The sequence below is a fragment of the Schistocerca americana genome, chromosome 4 (assembly GCF_021461395.2).
Source record: "Schistocerca americana isolate TAMUIC-IGC-003095 chromosome 4, iqSchAmer2.1, whole genome shotgun sequence".
NCBI lineage: Eukaryota > Metazoa > Arthropoda > Insecta > Orthoptera > Acrididae > Schistocerca > Schistocerca americana.
Window position 1 is genome coordinate 266,366,341 of NC_060122.1, and position 27,111 is coordinate 266,393,451.

Sequence of the window (27,111 nt, forward strand, 5' to 3'; positions counted from 1 at the left end):
AAACAGAAGCTAAATTCCTGTTTCTTCTGCATTAACAGCTACTTCTGGATGAACAGTTGGATAAAATCGAGATGGAAACGTCGGTATCTTACTTATTATGTGCGTCTTCCATTTCTTCAAACACACAGTCTGACTCTATGGTTAGCTCACCACCCAAAGTTACACCATCGATTGTAAGTTATATCACGTCAAATCAAGCAACGTTTATTCTGAATGCTCTTCAAGCTGAATCATGTACTACTTCGAGAAATTTAACACTTTCAAAAGTACTATTGCAGGTTAATTACGTAAGTGTGCAGGTCATCGTGGTCGTTGTCATAGAAATTAAAACCTTCTGGATTGTTAGGCTGCATTACATTTCTTCAAACTATAGGCTTTTCGACCCCTCTACTGGGGTCTTCTTCAGGATCATGTAGTGTCCACTGTAGATTGAGCACTGTCAGAGACCAGTGTCGTATTTCCTTATAAAAGGGAGTTTTCCGTGCATCTGCTGGAGAAGTGGGATTACTCGGTAAAAAATATCCTCAATGGATAGTAAGAGAAGTTTTCCTGCGCTAATGCTGAAGAATGTGGCTATTGGCTAAAACTCCTGTGGCTACCATTGGTGGGCCACGTATGCTGGAGAATTATTGGTTAAAATTCGTCCTGTTGCTATTGGGCCGCGAGGAGTGGCCGCGCGGTTAGAGGCGCCATGTCACTGATTGCACGCCCCCTTCTGCCGGAGGTTCGAGTCCTCCCTTGGGCATGGGTGTGTGTGTTGTTCTTAGCATAAGTTAGTTCAAGTAGTGTGTATGTCTCGGGACCGATGACCTCAGCAGTTTGGTCCCATAGGAATTCACACACATTTGAACATTTTGTTGCTATTGGTGGGTCCCCACCATTGGCTAGAAGAGAAACGGGCAGAGTATGAGAGGGGGGAATGTTTATCCAAAATATTATTGTCCGCAGAGGTGGTTTCCAGGGCGCTGATTATATTGCCCGCACGCCACGCCCCATATTCGCTTCTCTGAGCCGGCCGCTGTGGCCCAGCGGTTCTAGGCGTTTCAGTCCGGAACCGCACTGCTTCTACGGTCTCAGGTTCGAATCCTGCCTCGGGCATGAATGTGTGTGATGCCCTTAGGTTAGTTAGGTTTAAGTAGTTCTAAGTCTAGGGGACTGATGACCTCAGATGTTAAGTCCCATAGTGCTTAGAGCCATTTTCTGCGCTTCCCTCGTGGCAGGGAGCCACGATGCTGGAAGCCTATAGCCATCATCTCCAATGAAGTCACACGCATTCTTAGAAATTTCAATAGCTTCTCGGACTTTTCTTAGATAAACGTTGGATTCCTTAGCTAACTCCCTAATACGTTTTTCAACAGTCCTCCCCATTTCGCCTACATACACTTTGCCACAGCCACGTGTCATTTTATAGACGCCTGCAGTGTGGAGGGAATTAGGTACAACCGTTTTCCGTCTGAAAAAGTCTTTGTTTTAAGTGAAGAAAGTGGTCTGAATACCATTTTTCCTTCGAATTCTGCTTATACTGTAATTGACCCCAGAAGCCAACGGTAATTAGCAGAATGAAAAGGCGGTTCCTCGCCCTTCCTATTAGCGTAATTAATATTGCACTTAAAAGCCCTGTCTGTGGACATGCTGTCATAGCCACTAGTCTTAAATGTCTTCTTTCAAAAGCAGTTCCAAGATGTTGCTATCACTAGTACGCAAGGCACGTGAAGACAATGTGTTGAGTACTGCTTGCTTCTGGTCGGGGTGGTGGTGCGAAGTGTCATCTGTATACGTATTTGTGTTAGTAGGATTTCTATACACTCTTTGTCCAAGTGTGTTGCCAGTTCTTCTATGTAGCAACACATCTAGAAACGGGAGACCGGCCTCACTCTCAACCCCCAGGGTAAAGTTGATTTTGAGGTGAGTACCATTTAAGAAATTGTGAAACCCACGAAGCTCATCATCGTCGTGTGGTCATATAACAAATGTCTGCAGAGCTAACAGGAAGGCTACAAAGGAGCACAACGTAAAGCCTGTTGCTTAAAATTTTCCATAAAAACGTCAGCTGCTGTTGACCAGAAACTTGAGCCCATAACAAGACCGTCAAATTATTCACAGATTTTTTTTTTATTTTTTTTTTATGGGACTTAACATCTCCTGGTCATCAGTCCCCTAGAACTTATAGCTACTTAAACCTAACTAACCTAAGGACAACACACAACACCCAGTCATCACGATTCACAGAATTCACCACTGTATTTAAAATATGTGGATCGATGACATAATTCACTTAAGTCACAGACATCTGTAGCAACTTTATCCCCTATGATCTCAATTTTATGTGATACTGAGATGTTAGTAAATAACGATGTCACATCGAAGCTAACAAGCCACTTTTGGATATATTCACCGTGTGCACGTTGGATATATCTACAATTGATATTGTTGTATTTTGTTTTGTTTTGGAAAAGGTCTTGAACTGAAAAATTAATTTTTTTAACTATATGTCGCTGCACTGGAGTAAAGTAGAGCAGGAACCCCGCAAAAGACAATATTAACGCGCAACTGCAGGAGTGGTGTATGAAACACAGGGTAGTGCAGTCCCTACCACCGGTTTCTTAGGTCTCGCTGATATCAGACTGTAATGAGAATTTGGGGCTGCAAGCAAACGTTCAACAAAAAGCCTGATTGAACCCATACAGCTATAAACAACAGGAGCCGACGAAGACCGAATTGATAGCACACGGCGGTAACACCTACTAGTACTTATAAAATCTTAAAATTATGAAATATTAATGTTTAATTGTAACAGTACGAATTTGCTAAAGCAATAAGAATCTAGGTTAAAAGAACTGAAAACACTTCCTGCCTTGTGCAGATCAGGTTTCTGTAATTTGTGGTCAGTTATTGCCGGTGACTCATCGTCGAGTGTACTTTATAAAACCGCCAGTGCTTTCATACTTGCAATTAATAGATCATTGTTTTATATGTGTGTCCTCAGTGATTAAACTGATATAAATGTGCACAGGAGGGAGTGTATCTTCTTTTTTTCAGTATTACCAAGAGCTGCTTAATACTATGCTGCATTCATCTATGAGTGGGTGACTGAAATTATACCGTTGTTGGTTACATTCAGACTGAAGTAGTTAACCAAGTCACACACGAATGGATCAGTTGTTGAAACATATTAACGAGGAGCTATGTCGTAAGACTAAAATAAGTATTACATATATTTAATTTCAGAAATGCTTCTGTCATGGCAGAAGAGACGTTCAGCAATTTCGGCCTCATTGCTACTTGGGAGCAACGAAATTGGTGGCTGGGTCAATAACTATGGAAGACATCGTCTCGACCGTACGTTTCCAGTGAGGTACATATGGCAAATTGCTCTTATAGGGAAGAAAATATGAATGATGGCTGGTTTGAGGATCAAAAATTGTCAGTTCACTGTGAGGCTGTATTGCGGACTACTAACTGCCCCAAGAACACTTGATTTCCAGGCATGTTGAAGTTTAAGGATTAATATACAGAACACCTTGAACGACTAGAGATGGGACGGTCAAATTCACGAGACCTGTATATTAGTATCTTCTGTATAAATGATTAGCGTTTGAACCACATCGGTCTACGCATTCAAGACCAACACTGACACCGCGGCGCAACACCGCCCACTGGTAAATATCGCCTCCAGCTTTCGTCGTCGCTCTAAACCAAAGGTAAGGTTCAGAGTGACTTGAGCAGACGTGTAGGATGCCCCGCACACGTATGCGCGAACCATACCATCAAATCAATTACTTTGAAAGAGGGCGCATTATAGCAATGACAAAATGTGTTGCATCCATCCTGGAAAATGCTGCTCGTGTGGGAAAAAGTGTTTCGGCAGTGTAACGGGTATGTGCAGAATGGTTCATGGAAGGACGTAGGACACGACGAGATGACGAGATGGGTAAGGTCGCACCACCAGGACCACCTCCCGAGAAGATCGACATCTCTCCCGAGTGGCATTGTAGGGCAGATCTGCGCCTTCCTCGGCTCTGGCGCATCAGAGGAGCGGTGTTTCACATCGTATACTGTCAGGGGGGACAGTTCGTCGCCGTTTATTACGGCATCGGTTACGTTCACGTCGCCCACTTCTTCGCCTATCTTTGAAGAATGTGGAGAAACACGCTAGACGGCAATGATGTATGGAACGACGTCACAGGGGACAGGAATGGCATTAGATAGTGTTTTCGGGCGAATCCAGGTTCTGCTTATTTGAAAATGATGACCGCATTTTCGTTCGCCGCGGGCTGGGGGAGAAGCCTCCTCCGAGTGACTGCATTCGCACAAAACATACAGCGCCTTGTGTTGTTTGTTGCTGTTGGGTACAACCAAAAATTACAGTTGATGCGTGTCCAGGGCACTGTGGCCAGTATGACCTGCGTGAATGACGTTCTGCTACCCGCAGATGGCTCTGAGCACTATGCGACTTAACTTCTGAGGTCATCAGTCGCCTAGAACTTAGAACTAATTAAACCTAACTAACCTAAGCACATCACACACATCCATGCCCGAGGCAGGATTCGAACCTGCGACCGTAGCGGTCACGCGGTTCCAGACAGAAGCGCCTATAACCGCACGGCCACAACGGCCGGCTGCTAACCGCAGACATATCAATTTTACAACAATACCCCACACGCCATTTTTCAGCAAGACAATGCACAACCTCATGTTGCTGCACGAACACGTACGTTCTTGGTGTCACAGGATGTCAGCCTTTTGCCCTGGCCCACCAGGTCACCAGACGTGTTGCCAGTTGAAAATGTGTGGGATACCGTGAAACGACGGGTGCAGCACTATGAACCAACGCCAACCACCACAGATGAGCTTTGGAACCAGGTGAATGCAGCATGGATGGCTGTACCACAGGACCCTATTCGCACCTTATACACGTCGATGCCATCACGATGGAACAAGTTATCAGGCCCCACAGCGGACCCTGTGCCTGCTAGGCAGCAGGACACATGCCGAACCGAGGTGACGGAAATGCTAATCATTTCTGCAGAACATACTAATGTACAAGCCCTGTGAATATGAACGTCCTTTCTCTAGTCACTCTAGATGCTCTGTTTTCTTTTACGAACACTAGAGTATTATCTATTAATTAACAATAGAGTTGAAGTTCGATGCAGAACATTCAGTTTTGCTTGTCTTATGTAGTAATGAAACTAACTAACATGAGTGAAAAGTAATAAACAATGTAATATAACGTACGCGCCTTCGTAGCAGAGATAGCGCTGACTCGATCAGCCTGTTCGAATTCTGGTGGTTGAAAATTTTCACTACAAGTATTTGGTCGGCAAGGGGACGAGACTTGGTGGTGTAAAGTTTCTGATCAGCAGTCTTTGCACCTATATCCAGGATTAAATTCCAGTCCACTTTACAGTGTCTCAAGAAGTGAGGGTTTGTGACACTGTTGGTGGAGATCAGTCCGTCGAATGCGTACTTGACGCTAGTTGGCCTCCTTGGAGCTATTCGCGAGGAATAGGCTATGTTCCGGCACCGGGTTTCATCCTCCCCTTTCCCTCTGTCGATAACAAGACAAACCCAGTATCACAGCTTACAAGTACTCATCACAGTCGTCCTCACAACGTCGACGTACACTTCGTAACAGGCCATAGTAACGCAACGGGAAACCGCTTCTATTTAGTCTTTGCTTACAAGAGAAACTCGCCGTCACATCCCCTTCAGGTTCAGTGGTAAAATCGCCCAGTGGATAGCCCGTAAAAAACTAAAAATAGATCAAGCATGAAAGCAGGAAGAATGTGTCCTGAACTGTGAAAAAAGAAGCCAAACAGATGAGGTGAATGGTCCAAGCTCAAGATGGGCAACACCGAAAATGGATCTCCCGTTTTGCATTCCCACATTGTGATCACCCAACCACGATGCCATCATTCTTGCAATTCGCTCTATGTTGCACATCCTGAGCTTGGACCGCTAACTGTTTCTGTTTCTCTTCTTTTTCCACCTTTCAGTACACGTTCTCCCTGTTTTCATGCTTCGTCTGTGTTCATTTTTAGACACGCTATCCACTGGGCTATCTTGTTACTAAATCTGATGGGTGTACGATGGAGATTTCAGCATGTTAGAACGGCGATGCAAGATTTCTGCATCTGCTACCCTACTCGCATTCCGCGAGTACGGGATATGAGATTACTTTTATCTTATGTTCTACGACTGTGTGTGTGTGTGTGTGTGTGTGTGTGTGTGTGTGTGTCTGTGTACGATGAAACGATTGTGTGTTTAAAGCATCTGTTTACTGGGAGATTCGAGGAAAAGCTTTCATATTGGGGGCTATAGAAGAAAGAGAATAAGAAGTATCCACGTTCTGCTATGGGAGACATTGCTTGCTCCATAGTATAATCTGATGGGGTTGCAATGACTACCTCTGAAATTACTCAAAAACAGACAGTGGTTCACCGTAGGCCGAAGGTATAAGTGACAGAAAGTTGGGTACGGAATCAAAGGTTGTCTATCGCTTTCAGCCGTTTGGTTACTCGCTACCTTGGAAGGCATATATACAGTAGTAACCTACGCATTTAATAAACAATTCAGACGGAGCTCTTTCTGCGATGTGATTTGGAATTTCATTTCAGATTCTTTATATATCTGTGGACTAACGTTTTAGAGGTGGACTTTTGTTTCGATTAGCGTGTTTTTTTTTTTCGTCTTCCGGGGCTTTAGGGAGTGCCGCACACGTTCTACATCGACATCTACATCCACACTCCGCAAGCCACCCGACAGTGTGTGGCGGAGGGTGCTTTGATTACCTCTATCGGTTCTCTCTTCTATTCCAGTCTCGTATTGTTCGCGGAAAGATAGATTGTCGGTATGCGTCTGTGTGGGCTCTAATCTCTCTGATGTTATCCTCATGGTCTCTTCGCGAGATATACGTAGGAGGGAGCAATATACTGCTTGACTCCTCGGTGAAGGTGTGTTCTCGAAACTTCCACAACAGCCCGTACCGAGCTACTGAGAATCTCTTCTGCAGAGTCTTCCACTGGAGTTTATCTATCATCTCCGAAACGCTTTCGCGATTACTAAATTATCCTGTAACGAAGCGCGCTGCTCTCTGTTGGATCTTCTCTATCAACCCTATCTGGTACAGATCCCACACTGGTGAGCAATATTCAAGCAGTGGGCGAACAAGTGTACTGTAACCTACTTCCTTTTGTTTTCGGATTGCATTTCCCTAGCAATCTTGCAATGAAGCTCAGTCTGGAATCTACTTTACCGACGATCAACTTTATTTGATCATTCCATTTTAAATCACTCCTAATGCGTGCTCCCAGATAATTTATGGAATTAACTGCTTCCAGTTGCTGACCTGCTATATTGTAGCTAAATGATAAAGGATCTTTCTTTCTATGTATTCGCAGCACATTACACTTGTCTACATTCAGATTCAGTTGCCATTCCCTGCACCGTGCGTCAATTCGTAGCAGATCCTCCTGCATATCAGTACAATTTTCCATTGTTACAACCTCTCGATATATTACAGCATCATGCACAAAAAGCCTCAGTGAACTTGCGATGTTATCCACAAGGTCATTTGCGTATAGTGTGAATAGCAACGGTCCTACGACACTCCCCTGCGGCACACCTGAAATTACTCTTACTTCGGAAGACTTCTCTCCATTGAGAATGACATGCTGCGTTCCGTTATCTAGGAACTCTTCAATCCAATCACACAATTGGTCTCATAGTCCATATGCTCTTTGTTCATTCGCCTCCAGCCACTTCCATCCACTTTCTGTCGATACGAGAGGCCGAACTTTGCAGAATTCATATACGTTGCACTCAGATTTTTCCCGGTGCAGAACTTTGCTCGTATCGTGTATCGAGTAGGGCGCATGGCTCCCGGAGCAGCACTGTGCTGTGGGCGCAGTGTGGGTGGCGCTGCGGTGGCGGCAGAGTGCTGCCTGGGACGCCTGGCTGCCCGCCCTCATGAATATGCAGCCTCCCACAAGTCGGGCCTAGCCCGCCTGCCCCGCTGGTTAGCCAGCTGCGGTGCCCACCACACCGGTTGACAGCTGTACGGTCCCTCCTGGCAGCTCCGAGACCGACAAGCTGCAATGCTTTGATCGTGCGACGCGACAGAAAACTATAGCACGCGTCTCTTCAGAAGGCAGGTCACGCAAAGACATGTAGTACGCAACAAAGCGCGCTGGGGTGAACGGGGAAAGCCGCAAGTGATTTGACATGCAACAAAATGCTCATCAATACTGCACCGGCAGAAAGCTAGCTATATCGGTTCAATAAAGTCTCGGTTTACAAGCCGAGCTACTGCCATCATTGGGAGTTGAAATCAGTGACTGCCGAGAGTGGCACGGTATTTTGTTTATATAGATGCAGTGGCAGCGTCTGCTACCTTCCAATCGCGGAAGGCAAGTTGGGCAGCTCATAGCAGTTTCGATCCGCCACGAGACTGAGTGACGTCAGATGCCACGTTAGAAACTCCCGTTCCCGCGTCCCTACAGGAACCAGGGGTACATTCCTAGTACGTCATGAGGGCAGGATTTGGAAATTGAACGAAAACGAAGACGGAGGCTCGACACTTGCAGGGACACGGGAGCGGCAGTTTCAAAGGTGGAACCGGTCCATCGCTCCATCTGACGTCACTCGGTCTGGCGGCGGGACGGAGCTGCTATAAGCTGACCAAATAACCTTCAGCGCATGCGCCCTCTGTGGAAGGTTTCGAGAGGCTGCCATTACATCTGCAAAGTGTTTATATTAAACTTTTCTACCTGAGCCTGTGTAAAAAAATGTGGCACCAAGCTCTGTCATCTGAGGTCATCAGTCCCCTAGAATTAGAACTACTTAAATCTAACTAACCTAAGGACATCACACACATCCAAGCCCGAGGCGGGATTCGAAGGTATGACCGTGGCAGCAGCGCGGTTCCGGACTGAAGAGCCTAGAACCGCTCGGTCACAGCCGCTGGCTTGAGCCAGTGTAGTCGGAAATCTATTTACCTGATGGGTACCCAACTTTATGCGAATAATGTTATCATTGTGCGCTACAGGAACTGCTGTTAGGCGCCGTTACTGGTACGGTGATGTAGGGTTGGAACACAAGTCTCAGCGTGCATTACAGTTGCAGAGAGTTAACCCCTGGGTCTGAACAAGGTGAAGAAGGCTTTACTAGTAAAGCTGTTTTACCAAAACAAAACCAATAGTGGTGCTGCTCTTCGAGAGTGTTGACGAAACAAAGAGATACGGTGATGACCTCTTGCTGCACCGGGGTTGAACAGGAATTTCGAATGAAGTGGCGATGTAAGAATCTCTTCTGCACCGGGAGTAGCTGTTGCCAAGACTGAGAATGCCAGACGCAATGAGCACAATCTGTGTCGCGTCACTTCAGCATTCCATGACCCACCGGTAGAAAAGTGCTGCGAACAATTGTGAAAGCGTATCTTTAGTGCTGTTCCGGGCTATCGAGCATGCAGATGGTCGTCACACTGAGCGGCTTTTGTAACCCGGAACGTAAATATCGTACGAAGTTAACAAATGTTACCCTCTTATGTGCAACCACAAGCCCTTACAAATGATTCGATAAAGTTTCATTGCCTTACGATCACTCGTTTCCCATTGTCGCCCTATAAGGTAGCGAAAGTTTCGTTACAACTGATGATGATGGCGAAGACAGCTATAGAAAGCTAGAGTGTTTTATTCGAAGTGACGCGGCTTCCAAACGGAGAATATTTTACGGAATCATGCCACCGCTAAGGACTCCGAGGACACAAGCTATAATGGCGCCGAGTGCTAAAAGGAAATTAGGAATTCTTGCTTTGTGTAAATGTTTAGGAATTTGTGGTAGTTGTAACGGGCGATAAAATCTGAGTCGTTAGGTTACGTCATATTCAGCTTCAAACTTCTCCACTGCTCAATGTTTCGATCGCTCTGAGACAATCCATGGATTGTGTTCAGCTGTCCAGGGACACCATCGGAATCCTGAAGAGAACGCCAGCAGAGGGGTAGGAACACCGAGTAGTTAAGAAGCCTGGAGAGGAGTATTTCACATCCTTATGGGTCAGATTTTATCATCAGTTATTGTCTTCTCTGCGGTCGCTGCATTATACGCCGCGGCCGTGAACACCGCCGTTATAAAGGAGTGAGGGAAGACGGGAGAAGAGGGGAAGCTTGACATTTATTCGAAAATAATTTCCTTTAGAGGACTAGTACTCGTTTCTAAATTGAGGATCGGAGAGGACAATATTATTCAACCCAGATGGATATTGTTCTTCAGAAATTAGCGGAACAGAGCACTGTAATCAGAAAATGAGTTCTTCTCCCGTGAATGTGTAGGAAAATCTAAGGTTTCATGTAACTGGTGAATCGAAATCCCACAAAAAACTGTATTTTTGGTACATAAGCATCCCAACTGTCAACATCACTTCTCTTCGATATCTGAATAAAATGTGTTTCTCGGCTGTACTCTAAAAGCAGAGGTTTCATTTTTCTTTAATCTCGGTTACTGTTGCCTGCGGCTTATACTCTTTTCACATGAAGCACATTTCGTTTAGTGACGTTGCGACTAACTTTAATCTTGCGTCTGATAATATTGTTCAATTAAAACACTCACGATCTCTTTGCAACAAGTAGTTTTGTTCTTTCTTAACGAAACCACTTTGTCAGCGCCCAGTGAGAACTGTGAAGTTCACAGCAGTAGTCGCCTTCAACGCTTGAAATCACTCTTTTAAGTGAATGCTTCGGTTTCTATGTGCAACATCTGTGTAATGTCTCCTAAGATGGGTGAGGTGCACAATCTGGAGGACATTAGTGCAAACAGGTTCCAGATCACCACTTCTGTGACTGACAGTTCAAAGGGGTTGCGGGGGGGGTGGGGTGAAGTGGAGTTCAGTAATCAATAGATGTTGAAACTATGTAGCATACAAGGAAAGCTTGATTCAAATGAAATAATTTGAAATAGATCGTAGAATACCTTCATCATATACCCAGTCTGGAAGCTAGTATACGACTGGTACGCTCTTGTCTTCCTCAGGTCTTTATACACCGACGGAAGAAAAATCGTAACACCGACCAAGATGCCATTATCAACACATCACGGAGTTCGTACTAGGTCGTGGAACAGGGCTTTGAGAAGCCGAATGTTCCTGCCGCGATGCTGTAGAAAGACTTCGCAGGAATGTAGCCACTGTACATGACTGCTGGCATATGTGGTCGCGGGAATGTACGATCGCAGGAAGACTGGGCACCTGATTTCTACGTGACACTACCGAGAGGGAAGACCATCGCGTTCGGTGTAAGCTCTGGCGCATCGTACTGAATCTGCAGCGGGAATTTGACCAGCAGTTGGTATCATAGTGACACGAAGAACTGTTACAAATCGATTGCCTTAAGGACAGCTCCGAACCAGATGCCCTGTAACGTGAATTCCACTGACCCCAAATTACCATCGCTTGTGAATTCAGCAGTGTCCAGTGAGAGTCCATTGGGGCAGGGTGGAGGTCCGCTGTGTTTTCTCATGGAAGCTGGTTCTGCCTCGATGCCAGTGATGGCCTTTGTTAGGAGGAGGCCAGGTGAGCGCCTACAACCCACCTATCTACGGCCTATACACGCTGGACCTACATCAGGAGCTATGGTGTGGGATGCTATTTCATACGACAGCAATAGCACTCTGGTAGTTATGCCACGCATTCTCTTCTGTTCCGGTTTTCCCACAGTCCATGTTTTACTACCACCTAATGATGTGCTCCAGACGTACATTGTCAGAAATTTCTTCCTCAAATTAGGACCCATGTTTGATACTAGTAAACTTCTCTCGGGCAGGAATGCCCTTTTTTACAGTGCTGGTCTGCTTTTGATGTCCTCCTTTCTCCGTCCGTCATTGGTTATTTCGCGGCCTAGGTAGCAGAATTTCTCGAATTCGTGTAGTTCGTGACCATCAATCTTGATGTTAAGTTTCTCACTGTTATCATTTCTGCTACTTCCCGTTCTTTCACCTTTCTTCGGTTTACTCTCAGTCCATATTCTGTACTCATTAGACTGCTCATTCCACTCAGTTGATCATGTAATTCTTCTTCACTTTCACTCCGGATAGCACTATCTTTTATTTCAAGCCGGCTGGAGTGGCCGAGCGCTTGTAGGTGCTTCAGTCTGGTTCCGCGCGACCGCTACGGTCGCAGGTTCGAATCCTGCCTCAGGCATGGATGTGTGTGACGTCCTTAGGTTAAGTTAGGTTTAAGTAGTTCTAAGTTCTAGGGGACTGATGATCTCAGATGTTAAGTCCCAGAGCCATTTGAACCATTTTATTTCCATCATTGCTTCTTCGATGTACAGACTGGACAGTAGGGGCGAAAGACTGCATCCCTGACTTACATCCTTTTTAATCCGAGCGCTTCGTTCTTGGTCGTCCACGCTTATTATTCCCTCTTGGCTCTTGTACATATTGTGTATTACCCGCCGCTACCAGTAGCTTAGCCATATTTTTCTCAGAATTTCGAAATCTTGCTCCATTTTACATTGCCGTACGCTATTTCCAGGTCGACAAATCCTATGAACGTTCTTGATTTTTCTGTAGCCTTGCTTCCATTACCTACACTTATGTTTTTGCTCTAAGGGTAGCGTCTTTGATTACTAATCAAGACGTCCTGAGTCCCGGGTTCGAAACGTGTCACCACTTAAATTCTGATTAATATCAGCATTGGCAGCTTAATACTTCCGGTATAAAAAGTTACCCTCATTGTGCCAACGGCCTTGTCATGGAGGGCGGAGGAGCGGACAGAGGTGCAGGGCACTCTCTTCTGCATGGAGTGGGAAACTGTTCCCAAAGGCGGAAGAATCAGCAATAGTCAACGACATAATGATTCAGAAGGCAATGGAAACCACTGCATTAAAGACATACAACGTTTATCCACAGGACACTTGGCCTGTAATTGAAAAGTTGTCATGATGATGTCTCCATTGACAAAAGATTCCGGAATAGTCCTCCACTGGATGCCCGGGAGGGGACTGCCAAGGGGGAGGTGACCATGACCATGAGAAAAAGATTTCATAACTAATGGAAGGATAACGTTCTACGAGTCAGGGCTTGACGTTTTTGTAGTGTAGCTAGAAAACCCACAAAGCGAAATGAAAAGACCCAGTTTAGATACAACAGGTGTTAATCTGTTACTTACTCGTATGGTGTATTCCCATAATTTCATAACTATACATTAACTATTTTCTGGTGTCGTGATTTATTATCCATCAATGTAGTTGTAAGGGGGCTACAGCTTTATGTAGGCTTCGAGCCACGGTGCGACACTCCACCCTTTGCTTTAGGATTGTGCCACATTTGTATAGATTAATACGCACTTTTATGCTCTGAATTTTGTAATGAGGCTCTCTTTGATGTCATAATGTAGCGATATTGTACTCGTTACTTATAACTCTCTCCTGCAACTTTCGAAGACGTGCATGCTTTTTCTAAGAGGGGGCATTGTCTTGCTGTACAATGACAACGACGCCCCAGTGCCAGTGGTCACGCGCTGTTTTGGCGTGGGAAGTAGAATCGGTGTTGAGCTCCCGTTTGCAACCGTCGCACGCTGCAGCGCCGCTTATAAATAATGACAGAATTTGGTCAAAAGTGGAATTAATTTTTAAAATTTTTACGTCATTCGTAGAAGAAAATGATATTGCTGTTTCGGAGAAAGGCATCCGGCATTAATTAAGACATTTATGGTGAATACAGTGTCTTGTTTGAGAATCAGTAATTGTCGTTGAGAAACATGTTAGTAGTGGAGCTTAAATGAAAAGGCTTCCGTGATCATCGTGGAAAGCAATGTAGCAGTGGTAGCCTCAGTGTGAATTCAAAACAAACATAATTGGTAGACAAGACCGCGAAGTGCAGGCACTGTTAGATAAGTGTGTTACGCGCAAAAGAAACTTTTGTGTTATCAGAAGAGCCAACACCGTGGAGGCCGAAATGCACGCGTTTTAGCTCAAGCAGGCTAGCTTGAGGAGGGAAGAACCATACTGACGTGAGGTCTGGAACATGACAAGGAATGAAAATCCAGAAAGCGGACGTAATTAGTTTGATACTTAACTTTAATCCATTAATGATAAACGTCGCTCTTGACGGTACATGATTCACAATATTATCTGTTCAGAATACATTCTTGAAGTAATTGTAGTAACTGAATATGGCGCCTTGCTAGGTCGTAGCAAATGACGTAGCTGAAGGCTGTAAATGAGAGCGTATGTAGACAGTGAACCATCGCTAGCAAAGTCGGCTGTACAACTGGGGCGAGTGCTAGGGAGTCTCTCTAGACTAGACCTGCCGTGTGGTGGCGCTCGGTCTGCAATCATTGATAGTGGCGACACGCTGGTCGACGTATACTAACGGACCGCGGCCGATTTAAAGGCTACCACCTAGCAAGTGTGGTGTCTGGCGGTGACACCACAGAAACTATAAACCAAAACAACCTGACTTGTTCTGTTCCTATTTCAAAGCGACATTTTTCATTATTTAAACGAGGAATATTAGTATTTGAGATGTATAAAAGACATGTTTTCGTTCTAGGCACACATTCATATTTACTTCGTAACGAAGCGTGGTCTCTTTGTAAAGCTTGCGTACTTGAATCTGATAGCCCGAAAGCCTCAAAAACAAACAAGAAAATTGATTACGAGAGAGGCGTGAAGCTTTGTAATTTGTAAAACAGAAATTTTTTATACAAACATTCGTACGTTCTTAAAGAGACAGTGTGCATAATAAATTACAGCTCTATAACAATTTACATGTATCACACATCTGTATCTGATGTTGTGTGATCAGTAGGTTCTGGAGACGACGCAACAACTCCACTTCACGGACATGGACTTCAAGCAATGTGCTCGCGTTCATGTATAGTCGAAATGGCCATCGAGCATAATTTACTCTATTAATTCAGACGCAGTATTACTGTAATACTGAAATCTAGGTTAACAAAGGACTTTTTACCAGGTCATCATTCACCACCTGATGGTTAGTAGGAAGGTGTGCAAGAAGCTTTCCGCAATTCTCTAGTGCATTTCAACATTATCTGAGCCTACACTATTTTATCTTTAGATCAACTACTAGAAATTCTGAAACTAAATCTTACTCAATGCCTGTAAGTCAGACGGGATGTCTCTGCCAGTTTCATTACGACAGGTTATGTGAAGAGAGGAACGGAATCGCCTACAAAGTTTCGTAGCCTTTTTGTGTCAAAAAGCATTTTAGCACTCACTGGCACAATCACTTTACTCAGGAGCTACCCATAGACAGACTAGTTCAAGGTTTGACGGAATGTTAATTAAAATTTTTTTGTCGTCAGATGTCAAAATCGCTTTTAGGTATGTGGCAACTAGAGAAGAGTTACACATCTTCAGTCTAACACAAGACACAATCTGCAGAAAGTGTCGGTTCCAGACCCATACATTCATTTGTTCTCATCAAAAGGCAGTTATGTCGTGGATCAACAAAAAAACTGACCTTAGTTACCAGAAGAAGTCCACTACCATAGACTATAATGTAACTGTCCAGCCGGACTGACACATCTTCTAGGAAACAAATACGATCGTATACTTCGTACCTGGCATATTTCACTGTCTTCTCGATAACCACAGTCACTCCTGACATACACGACTTGCAACCTTAGCCGCAACAGCAATACTGGATCAGACGACAAAGGTATAGCAGAAAATACGTTGAGTGCTTTCAAAAAAGTTTAGTCACCGCTTTTGGTTTACATTAACGAGGAAAGCAGGTCGGAATTTGACGAGATGTGAAGACACTTTTCGAGTGCTAGTGGTCTTCACAGGACCCTGAAGCATATTTTAATCCGGAAGAATGGACATTTTTCTAAATTTTTAACCGTGAAGAATTTAAATTTCGAGACTAATTAAGGTATTTAAATTTAAGAAATGAGCAACCGTTCAGTTTACAAGAAACAAGAAAGACTAGAGGAATATTTCGTCTTAAGCAAGACATTGCTGCAGAGTTACCTCTCCAAAACATATTTCAGCACTTTTTTTTGCTGCCTTGAGTGTTTTTTCGGCCTGAAAATTATTATAATGTACTATATTTTAATCTCAGTGTCAGGGTACTTATAAATATGTAAAGGAATGATAATAATCGTCTTATTTTGCATTGATTTACGCAGGTAGTTTATGACACTTGTCACCTAATACACGAAACTGTGCATGTGTTTGCTACGGTGAGAATTAGGAGTACAATACTTGTTTGGAGAACGAGTTGTACAGATTTGCACATACGCAACATTATGGAAATAATTATTTTTTTTATTTTCTTTTATTTTGTAGATTTACAACTAACATTATCGGACAGCCTGTCATCTACAAAAGAAATAAGACAGTTTCAATTATTTTTTCTCGTCATTTTATTTTCATTCCAGAGTGGCACTTGCACCCTACACCGTCGCTTATTTACCGGATGTATTCCAATCTCTGACTTCCCCTACAGTTCTTACCCTTTACAGCTCCCACTGGTATCATGTAGGTCACTTCCTGATGTCTTAATACTTGTGCCATCATTCATTCCATTCTTCTTTTCAGTGTCTTCCATACGTTCCTTCCCTATCCTATTCTGCGGACGACTTACTCATTCCTTATCTTATCACACCTGTTCATTTGCAACGGTCTTCTCTAGCACCACATCTCAAACGCTTCGATTCTCTTCTACTCCGGTTATCCCACTGTTCATGATTCACTACCATACAATGCTGTGCTCGACGTGTACATTCTCGGAAATTTCCTCCTCATATTTAGGTCTGCGTTTGATACTAATAGACATCTCTTGGTGATGAATGTCCTTTTTCCAGTGGTAGTCTGCTTTTGACGTCCTCCTTGTTTCGTCCGTCGTGAGTTCTTTCGTTTCCAAGGTATCAGAATTACTTAACTTCGTGTACCTCCTGGTGACCAAGTCTCGTATTAAGTTTTTCGCTGCTCTCATCTATGCAGCTTCTCATTATTTTCTTCTTTCTTCGATTTACTCTCAATCCATATTCTGTACCAATTAGAATGATCATTCCATTCGACACGTTCTGTAATTCTTGTTCACTTACACTGAGCATAGCAATTTCATAAGCAAATTTTATTGTTGATATCCTTTCACGTTGAATTTCAACCCGATCTTTTACTTCCGACATTACTTCTTCGATGTACAGACTGAACAATAAGGGCGAAAGACTACATTCCTTTTAATCCGTATTCTTCTTTGTTGGTTTACCGCCCTTATTGTTCCATGTTGGTTCTTGTACGTATTGTATCGCACCCGTGTTTCATTATAGCTTACCCCAATTTTTCTCAAAATTTCTAACATCTTGCCCATTTTACATTGTCGAAATCGTTTTCCAGGTCTATAGATTCCATGAACGTGTCTTTTTTCACGCTATTCTTATTTTTTCTACTTCTCATTTTTTTGTCTTTTTGCGATTTACTCTCATTCCATATTCTGTACTTATTAGATTACCCATTCCATTCAACACCTCCTATAATTATTCTTCACTTTCACTGAGTAGAGCAGTATCTATTGAGTCTACTGTCATTGACATCCTCTCAGCCTTAAATTTAATCCAACTTCTGAAAGTTTCTTTTATATCCGGCATTGCTTCTGCGATGTATATATTGAATAGTAGGTGCGTAAGACACCATCCATGTCTTGCAGTATTTTTTATCCGAACACTCTGTTCTTGGTTTTCTGATCTTATAGATCGCACTCGGGATTTGTAAATATTGCATATTATCCGTCATGCCCCATATCTTACGCCTGTTTTTCTCAGCACTATTTGATATTCTCAAACGCTGAACCATTTCACCTTGGCTGCACTGCACTCCATATTTGATTTCGTTCTTAAGAGATTTATATTGCTGTATCCATGTCCTTCCCTGAACGTTTTTCTACTTCTTTCGTCGGTCAATTGAAGTATTTCTTATGTTACCCAAGGTATCTTTGCAGTTGCCATCCTTGTACCTGTGTTTGTCTGTCAACATCTGTGACAGTGATATCCACTCCTCTTCAGGTGAAGTGCCTAGTACGGTATTGCTTGTACCAGTATGAAATTTCTTAGAAAACCTCAAAAGCGTTTCATCATTCCTCAGTACTTTGGTATCCCACTTCTTGCGTCACTTATTCTTCCGAACGATTCTCTTAAACGTTAGTCTATTCTTCATCTTCTTCTGAATCTATACCTGCACCTGGGTACGCCTTACGATTCCATAACTGACATCGGAATCTCTGTCTGATCATGACGAAATATAGCTGGAACATTCCCGTGTCTCCGGGTCTTTTCGAAGTATAACTCCTTTCTCTTGTGATTTTTGAACAGACTGATCTCTATTACCAGCTGACATTCATTGCAGAATTCAGTTAATTCTTCTCCTCTTTCATTGGTACAGTCAAGGTCGTATTCTCTTGTAACTCTTTCTTTTATTTTTTCCCCTACAACAGTGATCCAGTCCCCCAAGATTATTAGATTTTCATCTCCCATTAAATACTACATTAACCGTTCAATATCCTCATAAACGTGTCTGTACCTTCTATTTACGACGTTGGTACGTATACTTAAAAAACATTCGAATTTCTAATATTCCAAGCCCCGAATCGTAAAATATTAACACGACGTTGGTTATTCCACCTTTTTATGATGGACACCTGCCCCTTACCAGAATCCTCCTGAAGCACGAAATGGGGAACTAACGCGGAATCTTTTGCCAATAGAGGAAACAGGATGAAATGTTTTCGGGTCACATGACCTCTGCATCCATCTTACACGTCTTTTAATGCAGTGGTTTTCATTGCCTTCTGCATCCTCATGCCATTGACCACTGCTGATTCTTCCACCTCCTAGTGTCTGTTTCCCACTACAGGTGCAAGGAGTACCCTGAACTTCTGTCAGCTCCTCTGCTGTCTTTGACTAGGTCAATGGCAGAAAGAGGGCGACTTCTTGTGCCGGAAGTCTTCGGCCATCATTGTTGATGATTCTTATTCAGAATGCAAGTAGCGGTAGGGTTCAAACCCGGGACCCAGGACGTTTCTATTACTAGTCAAAGACGCAACCCCTAGGGCACCGGTGTGAAAACCCACTTCATAATAGTAGTTCTCATGGTTTCACATACATTTTTATTCATTTTACTGCAAAACACAATGTTTCAAAATGATGTTTTAAAAATTTGGTGGGAAGTACCTTGCATAAGAACAGGAGAGAAATATCCATTAAACATGCACTCTAAAATGCACACCTTAAGAGCTATGATCACATGCTCAATAAAAAAGGTATGTTTCATTGTAGCGAAGATGAGTAAGTGCTCTTAACTCTTAAGGTATGCATTTTAGAGCCCATGTTTACTGGACGTTATTTTCTTGTTACTGTATAACGAACATGTCCCAAAACGTTTAAAACGCCATTCTGAAACAACTTGTATATCTGTATGTGTGTGTGTGTGTGTGTGTGTGTGTGTGTGTGTGTGTGTGTCTTGTGAGTGTTGAGCAGGGGATGGAGCATGCCAGTCATTCTGTTGTTGTAAATAGTGTTTTGTTGCAGTGTGGTGTATATTTATTTAGTACGTTTCTTCCTTAGGGTATTGATTTTTGTATGTGATTACAACAAATTATTAGCTTAATTTGTAGAAAACGATATAAACATTTGTTCCCGAAACCGGTATTCTAGGCCTAATTTTCGCCCTACAAGAAAACATGCTGTACTCCATACATCAGGTGACATGTGCCATTCACTGCATATAAGCCAATGCGAAATCTGAAGCTTAATTAATATTTCTTTACATGTATATAAATAACATGTAGCTGAAATAAAAATGTTTCCACGTCATAATCATTTTCAGACTGAAAAATAAAAAATAATCCACTGAAGCCGGCAAGTAATTGCTGAAATATGTTTTGGAAAGTAAGTCAAGGAAAAAGTGTCTTGCATGAGGAGGAATATTCAATTGTTCTCAGCAAGCGCGGAAAGAAAGAAGAATATCAGCATCCAAACAGATGATTACCAAAAGTGGTAGACATGGCACTGTAAAAAAATACGAGGGTAGTCGTGTCGGTAGAGCATTTGGGCGTAAGAAAAGAAAATGTAGGTGAATGGTCTACGTCTCCGACTGCCATACGGAAGAATCGGATTCAGTTCTCTACTTCCAGGGATTTTCCATGGTGAGAGGGCTGGAACGGGTTCGAATTGGCTCCGGAATGTCAATTTAGAAAATACTTGGTAGGGAAGTAGCGGTTTCTATGCCTGGAGACCCGACAACGGCCGGAAGGGCAGTGTGCCGATCCTATGTCCTTCCGAACCGAATGTGGATGACACTACATGACAGAAGACGAAATGGAGCCGGTCGAAACTACATTGGCAATGTTTGCAGAGATGGGTTTATTTATTAATTTTACCCTTTATCTTCGAATTTTTGCCACGTACTTACTTTTGTGATGCAACAAGAGGCGTATCGCCAAATCAGTGGAACATTTAGTGCCACTTACTATATCAGAGAGAGTTACTAAGTTCGCTACAGATTTGTTCGGGTAGTATCCATGCACTGAAAGCTTTTACTTGTTTACTTGCATCGATAAAGTAAATACTGGAGACTGTCACACATCTCTGTTCCAGAATAAAAGACAGTGAGAGTTAAACACGAAATGCAGGTTTCACAGAATTCGTAGAAATAACGATGGTTACATTTCTGTTCTTAGAATAAGAAGGCATTGTGGCAACGGGGCAGCCGCTGCATGTACCAAATTCATTATGAGGGAGACATAAAATGCATATCCTGAACATGGAAACGACTAGTGTCCGGCAGTGCAGTAACAGTTCTTCAAGAAAGTGAGGGTTTTCACAAATTGTCATTTAAACAATAATCTTGTAAGAGAAATACATATTCGCATGGTAGCTCTCAGAAAAGAAAGTGAAACATTAAATACTAAAAATGGTTCAAATTGCTTTGAGCACTATGGGACTTAACATCTGTGGTCATCAGTCCCATAGAACTTAGAACTACTTAAACCAAACTAACCTAAGGACATCACACACATCCATGCCCGAGGCAGGATTCGAACCTGCGACCTAGCGGTCACGCGGTTCCAGACTGAAGCACCTAGAACCGCACGGCCACACCGGCCGGCCCATTAAATACTCCTAAAATATAGGTAAAAGTGCTTGTTCCGTTACCAATGGGCTGAGCCTGTTATTAAAATGTGTAGTAAACTAGCCGTTATCTGCGGCTGTCATCACTTATAAGTAGTTGTATTAGGATATGTGAAGGGCTTATTTCAATAGTGGTACAAGTCCATTTTTGTTAATTCTGAAATACAGAGTCCTAAATTTAACCGAGCGCTGAAAAATCTGCAGTTGAGATACCAGTAATATTCAAGCATATGGCTTCTTGCTAGAGATGAACCTTTCTTTATGTTTGTTACGGCCATTAATTTCAGAAGCATTATAGACAAAAAAATGGAAGTAATGGACTTGTACCACTATAGAAATAAGTCCTTCGTTTAATGCTGAGTAAGTGTCTACTGTAAGTGCAATAACGCCAGCTCCCCTGACATGTCTGGCTGTTCGAATAAGTTTTGCTCGTGATTTACCAAACACGTAGCTACAGCGTTCAACATGTAAATAATGCAAGAAATATTTTAATACCTTTTTATCGTGGTTTATGTTCACTAATGTAAAAAAAGAAACGTGTTCCGTTTTCTACTATACCCTATTAGGGATCGATTCTTTCTAAAACTTACTAAAGTAGGCTACATTCTTCCTCAAGTTTCAAGCTACCTTCTTACCAAATTTTCGCGTAGATTAAACACATTGAGGATTGTATAAGCATTGTATTCACCACCTTTCATTGTTCTGAATAGGGGAGACCAATCAATAGATTCTTTTTCACAAATATGATGAAGTTCAAAAGGTTAAGACTAAATAGGTTTTTTCAAAAAGTGCGTAATTTTTCATAATTCGAGTAATATGCTTTAAACCTACCCCCATGAACCATGGACCTTGCGCGTTGGTGGGGAGGCTTGCGTGCCTCAACGATATAGATGGCCATACCGTAGGTGCAACCACAACGGAGGGGTATCTGTTGAGAGGCCAGACAAACGTGTGGTTCTTGAAGAGGGGCAGCAACCTTTTCAGTAGTTGCAGGGGCAACAGTCTGGATGATTGACTGATCTGGCCTTCCAACACTAACCAAACGGCCTTGCTGTGCAGGTACTGCGAACTGCTGAAAGCAAGGGGAAACTACAGCTGTAATTTTTCCCGAGGGCATGCAGCTTTACTGTATGGTTAAATGATGCTGGCGTCCTCTTGGGTAAAATATTCCGGAGGTAGAATAGTCCCCCATTCGGATCTCCGGGCGGGGACTAATCAGAAGGACGTCTTTATCAGGAGAAAGAAAACTGGCGTTCTACGGATCGGAGCGTGGAATGTCAGATCCATTAATCGGGCAGGTAGGTTAGAAAATTTAAAAAGGGGAATGGATAGGTTAAAGTTAGATATAGTGGGAATTAGTGAAGTTCGGTGGCAGGAGGAACAAGACTTCTGGTCAGGTGAGTACAGGGTTATAAATACAAAATCAAATAGGGGTAATGCAGGAGTAGGTTTAATAATGAATAAAAAAATAGGAGTGCGGGTAAGCTACTACCAACAGCATAGTGAAAGCATTATTGTGGCCAAGATAGACACGAAGCCCATGCCTTCTACAGTGGTACAAGTTTATATGCCAACTAGCTCAGCAGATGATGAAGAAATTCATGAAATGTATGATGAGATAAAAGATATTATTCAGGTAGTGAAGGTAGACGAAAATTTAGTAGTCATGGGTGACTGGAATTCGGTAGTAGGAAAAGGGAGAGAAGGAAACATAGTGGGTGAATATGGATTGGGGGAGAGAAATTAAAGAGGAAGCCGTCTGGTAGAATTTTGCACAGAGCACAACTTAATCATAGCTAACAGTTGGTTCAAGAATCATAAAAGAAGGTTGTATACATGGAAGAATCCTGGAGATACTAGAGGGTATCAGATTATATAATGGTAAGACAGAGATTTAGGAAGCAGCTTTTAAATTGTAAGACATTTCCAGGGGCAGATGTGGACTCTAACCACATTTTATTGGTTATGAACTGTAGATTAAAACTGAAAAAACTGCAAAAAGGTGGGAATTTAAGGAAATGGGACCTGGATAAACTGACTAGAAGTGCAAAATGGCTAATCAGGGATGGCTAGAGGACAAATGTAAGGATGTAGAGGCTTATCTCACTAGTGCTGAGGTAGATACTGCCTACAGGAAAATTAAAGAGACCTTTGGAGAAAAGAGAGCCACTTGTATGAATATCAAGAGCTCAGATGGAAACCCAGAAAGCAGAAAGGTGGAAGGAGTATATAGAGGGTATATACAAGGGCTATGTACTTGAGGACAATATTATGGTAATGGAAGAAGATGTAGATGAAGATGAAATGGGAGATACGATACTGCGTGAAGAATTTGACAGAGCACTGAAAGACCTGAGTCGAAACAAGGCTCCGGGAGTAGACAACATTCCATTGGAACTGCTGATGTCCTTGGGAGAGCCAGTGCTGACAAAACTCTACCATCTGATGAGCAAGATGTATGAGACAGGCGAAATACCCTCAGACTTCAAGAAGAATATAATAATTCCAATCCCAAATAAAGCAGGTGTTGACAGATGTGAAAATTACCGAACTATCAGTTTAATAAGTCACAGCTGCAAAATAATAACGCGAATTCTTTACAGACAAATGGAAAAACTGGTAGAAGCCGACCTCGGCGAAGATCGGTTTGGATTCCGCAGAAATGTTGGAACACGTGAGGCAATACTGACCCTACGACTTATCTTAGAAAATAGATTAAGGGAAGGCAAATCTACATTTCCAGCATTTGTAGACAGAGAAACCTTTGACAATGATGACTGGAATACTCTCTTTCAAATTATAAACGTGGCAGGGGTAAAATACAGGGAGCCAAAGGCTATTTACAATTTATATATAAACCAAATGGCAGTTATAAGAGTCGAGGGGCACGAAAGGGAAGCAGCGGTAGGGAAGGGAGTGAGACAGGGTTGTAGCCTCTCCCCGATGTTATTCAATCTGTATATTGAGGAAGCAGTAAAGGAAACATAAGAAAAATTCGGAGTAGGTATTAAAGTCCATGGAGAAGAAATAAAAACGTTGAGGTTCGCCGATGACATTGTAATTCTGTCAAAGACAGAAAAGGACTTGGAAGAGCAGTTGAACGGAATGGACAGTGTCTTGAAACGAGGATATAAGATGAACATCAACAAAAGCAAAACGAGGATAATGGAATGTAGTCGAATTAAGTCGGGTGGTGATGAGGGAATTAGATTAGGAAATGAGACAAAGTAGTAAAAGAGTTTTGCTATTTCGGGAGCAAAATAACTAATGATGGTCGAAGTAGAGAGGATATAAAATGTAGACTGGCAATGGCAAGGAAAGCGTTTCTGAAGAAGAGAAATTTGTTAACATCGAGTATAGATTTAAGTGTCAGGAAGTCTTTTCCGAAAGTAATTGTATGGAGTGTAGCCATGTATGGAAGTGAAACATGGACGATAAATAGTTTGGACAAGAAGAGAATAGAAGCTTTCGAAATGTGGTGCTACAGAAGAATGCTGAAGATTAGATGGGTAGATCACATAACTAATGAGGAGGTATTGAATAGAATTGGGGAGAAGAGGAATTTGTGGCACAACTTGACGAGAAGAAGGGGCCAGTTGGTAGGACATGTTCTGAGGCATCAAGGGATCACAAATTTAGCATTGGAGAGCAGCGTGGAGGGTAAAAACCGTAGAGGGAGACCAAAAGATGAATACACTAAACAGATTCAGAAGGATGTAGTTTTCAGTAAGTACTGGGGATGAAGAAGCTTGCACGGGATAGAGTAGCATGGAGAGCTGCATCAAACCAGTCTCAGGACAACAACAACAACAACATTCTTTAAATAAATATGTATCTTGTACTACACACTTTAGAAAGTAGCCTCCATACCAAATTTCATTGTGATCCGTTCAGAGGTTTTGTTGCGAAACTGAGAGAGTTGCTTTCGCATTTATAGGATAAATATTAATGACAATCTTAATATGAAAGTGCTCAACGCAACTATAACATCTTTAATACGTATACCTATCGTCATCTTCATTCGAGAGCTAGGTTAAAAGCCCATTTCGGTGCCTGTAGTGTACTTTGGAGGGGCAAAGAAATGGTTGATAGCGGATCAAGCTACTTAGTCTGATGATAACGTGCATTGAAGTAACTTCAAGTAGTTAACACCCTCGAGTTCTTTTTTAGAGCGTAACGTCGAGCATGTTTCATGCCTCAATATGAAAGTCAGTACTGCACTCACATCCAATTTACACATATTTCCATTCTTGTGAATATGAATCTCTGGGCGAGGAGCGTAGCAGACCGCTTCGTTTCAGGCCTTATTCAGGGTGTCTTTGCCATTTGAAACAAAAAATCCTGAGTTTTAGATGTATTCATAGACGCTCTGTGCTGAAACCCTCACACTCACAGATGTAACAGAAACAGAGGATTTCTGTCTCCATAAAATGAGCAAATTAAGGCAGCAGACTGCAAAGTAATATTAAATAAGTGTTCCTTCCTCGGTCACTATTCACAGTGTCTGTTAGCTTTACACTGGGGCGTTTTAAGCCGCTGAGAAAAAGCAAACTTAGATAGAAAGAATCTTTTTGTGCCCGCATAGTCTATGGAAACAACGCGCAAGGCATAACTACGTTTTTAGGCTCGACATGGCGCGCCAAAAGGTTTTGAATGTTGGCCGGTGGCAGGCAGCGCGGCGGGGCCCGGTATTCAGCCATTACGTACTTTTTATCTCGGCGGAGCTGAAGGCAGGGACAATTATGCGGGTACGGCAGTGCCCTTTGTGAGAACAAATCCCCCCACACATGGCAGCGCTCTTTGATGTCCGGGACGGGCGCAGCGGCGCCTGGCGAGTATGCAGCCCCTCCAGCCACTGTGCGTCTCGCCTCGCTGCCATCAACCAAAGCGACGCCCTCTGACTGTCTCCTTGCACAGCGGCGCGATGCTAAAATTATTAGCCCAAATCTTTCGCAAAAAAGTGGCGCGCGTGGTCTGATATTAAGCTCTTCTTAGCGGTTTTCCTCCTCCACTTTTTCCTTCCGTAGCTTTGCTACGTTATTCAACGCGATACGGAAAATAGCGACAACAACAACAAAAATTCTTTCTTTAATTCCAATCAATGATCACAAACAAATTGTCGCTAGACTATTGATTTCGGCCCACAGTGACTAACTTCAGATTTGTCAGGAATATAATAAATTATAAGGCAATAAAAAAATGGTTCAAATGGCTCTGAGCACTATGGGACTTAACATCTATGGTAGTGTTGAACTCATTTACACTTACCCTTCATTATGTGCGTACATGTTGCAAAATGGCGTACAACAAGTCGTAGTATAACGTTACAAACACGGTCAGACACACACACACACACACACACACGTGTTCGAACATTATGAATTACCTCGAAGAAAACGGTCTATTGACACACAGTCAACATGGGTTTAGAAAACATCGTTCCTGTGAAACACAACTAGCTCTCTATTCACTTGACGTGTTGAGTGCTATTGACAAGGGATTTCAGATCGATTCCGTATTTCTGGATTTGGTTCAAATGGCTCTGGGCACTAAGGGACTCAACTGCTGTGGTCATCAGTCCCCTAGAACTTAGAACTACTTAAACCTAACCAACTTAAGCATATCACACACATCCATGCCCGAGGCAGGATTCGAACCTGCGACCGTACCGGTCACGCGGTTCCAGACTGAAGCGCCTAGAACCGCTCGGCCACACCGGCCGGCAAGGCAATAACAGTGGCTAATTTTACTTACAGGGTGACCTAGAAGCCGTTAGCTTTTGAAAATTCAATACTTCCAGGAATGTGTAAGTAGAGAGACAAAATAGACACACATGCTTTAAATGACAAGATGTTTTACTGAAACAAAATAGTTTGCACAAAATGACCACCAGACTGTGCTTCATATCACACAAAAACAATATTTAGCATAGCAACTGGTTTTTAGTAAGACGATTT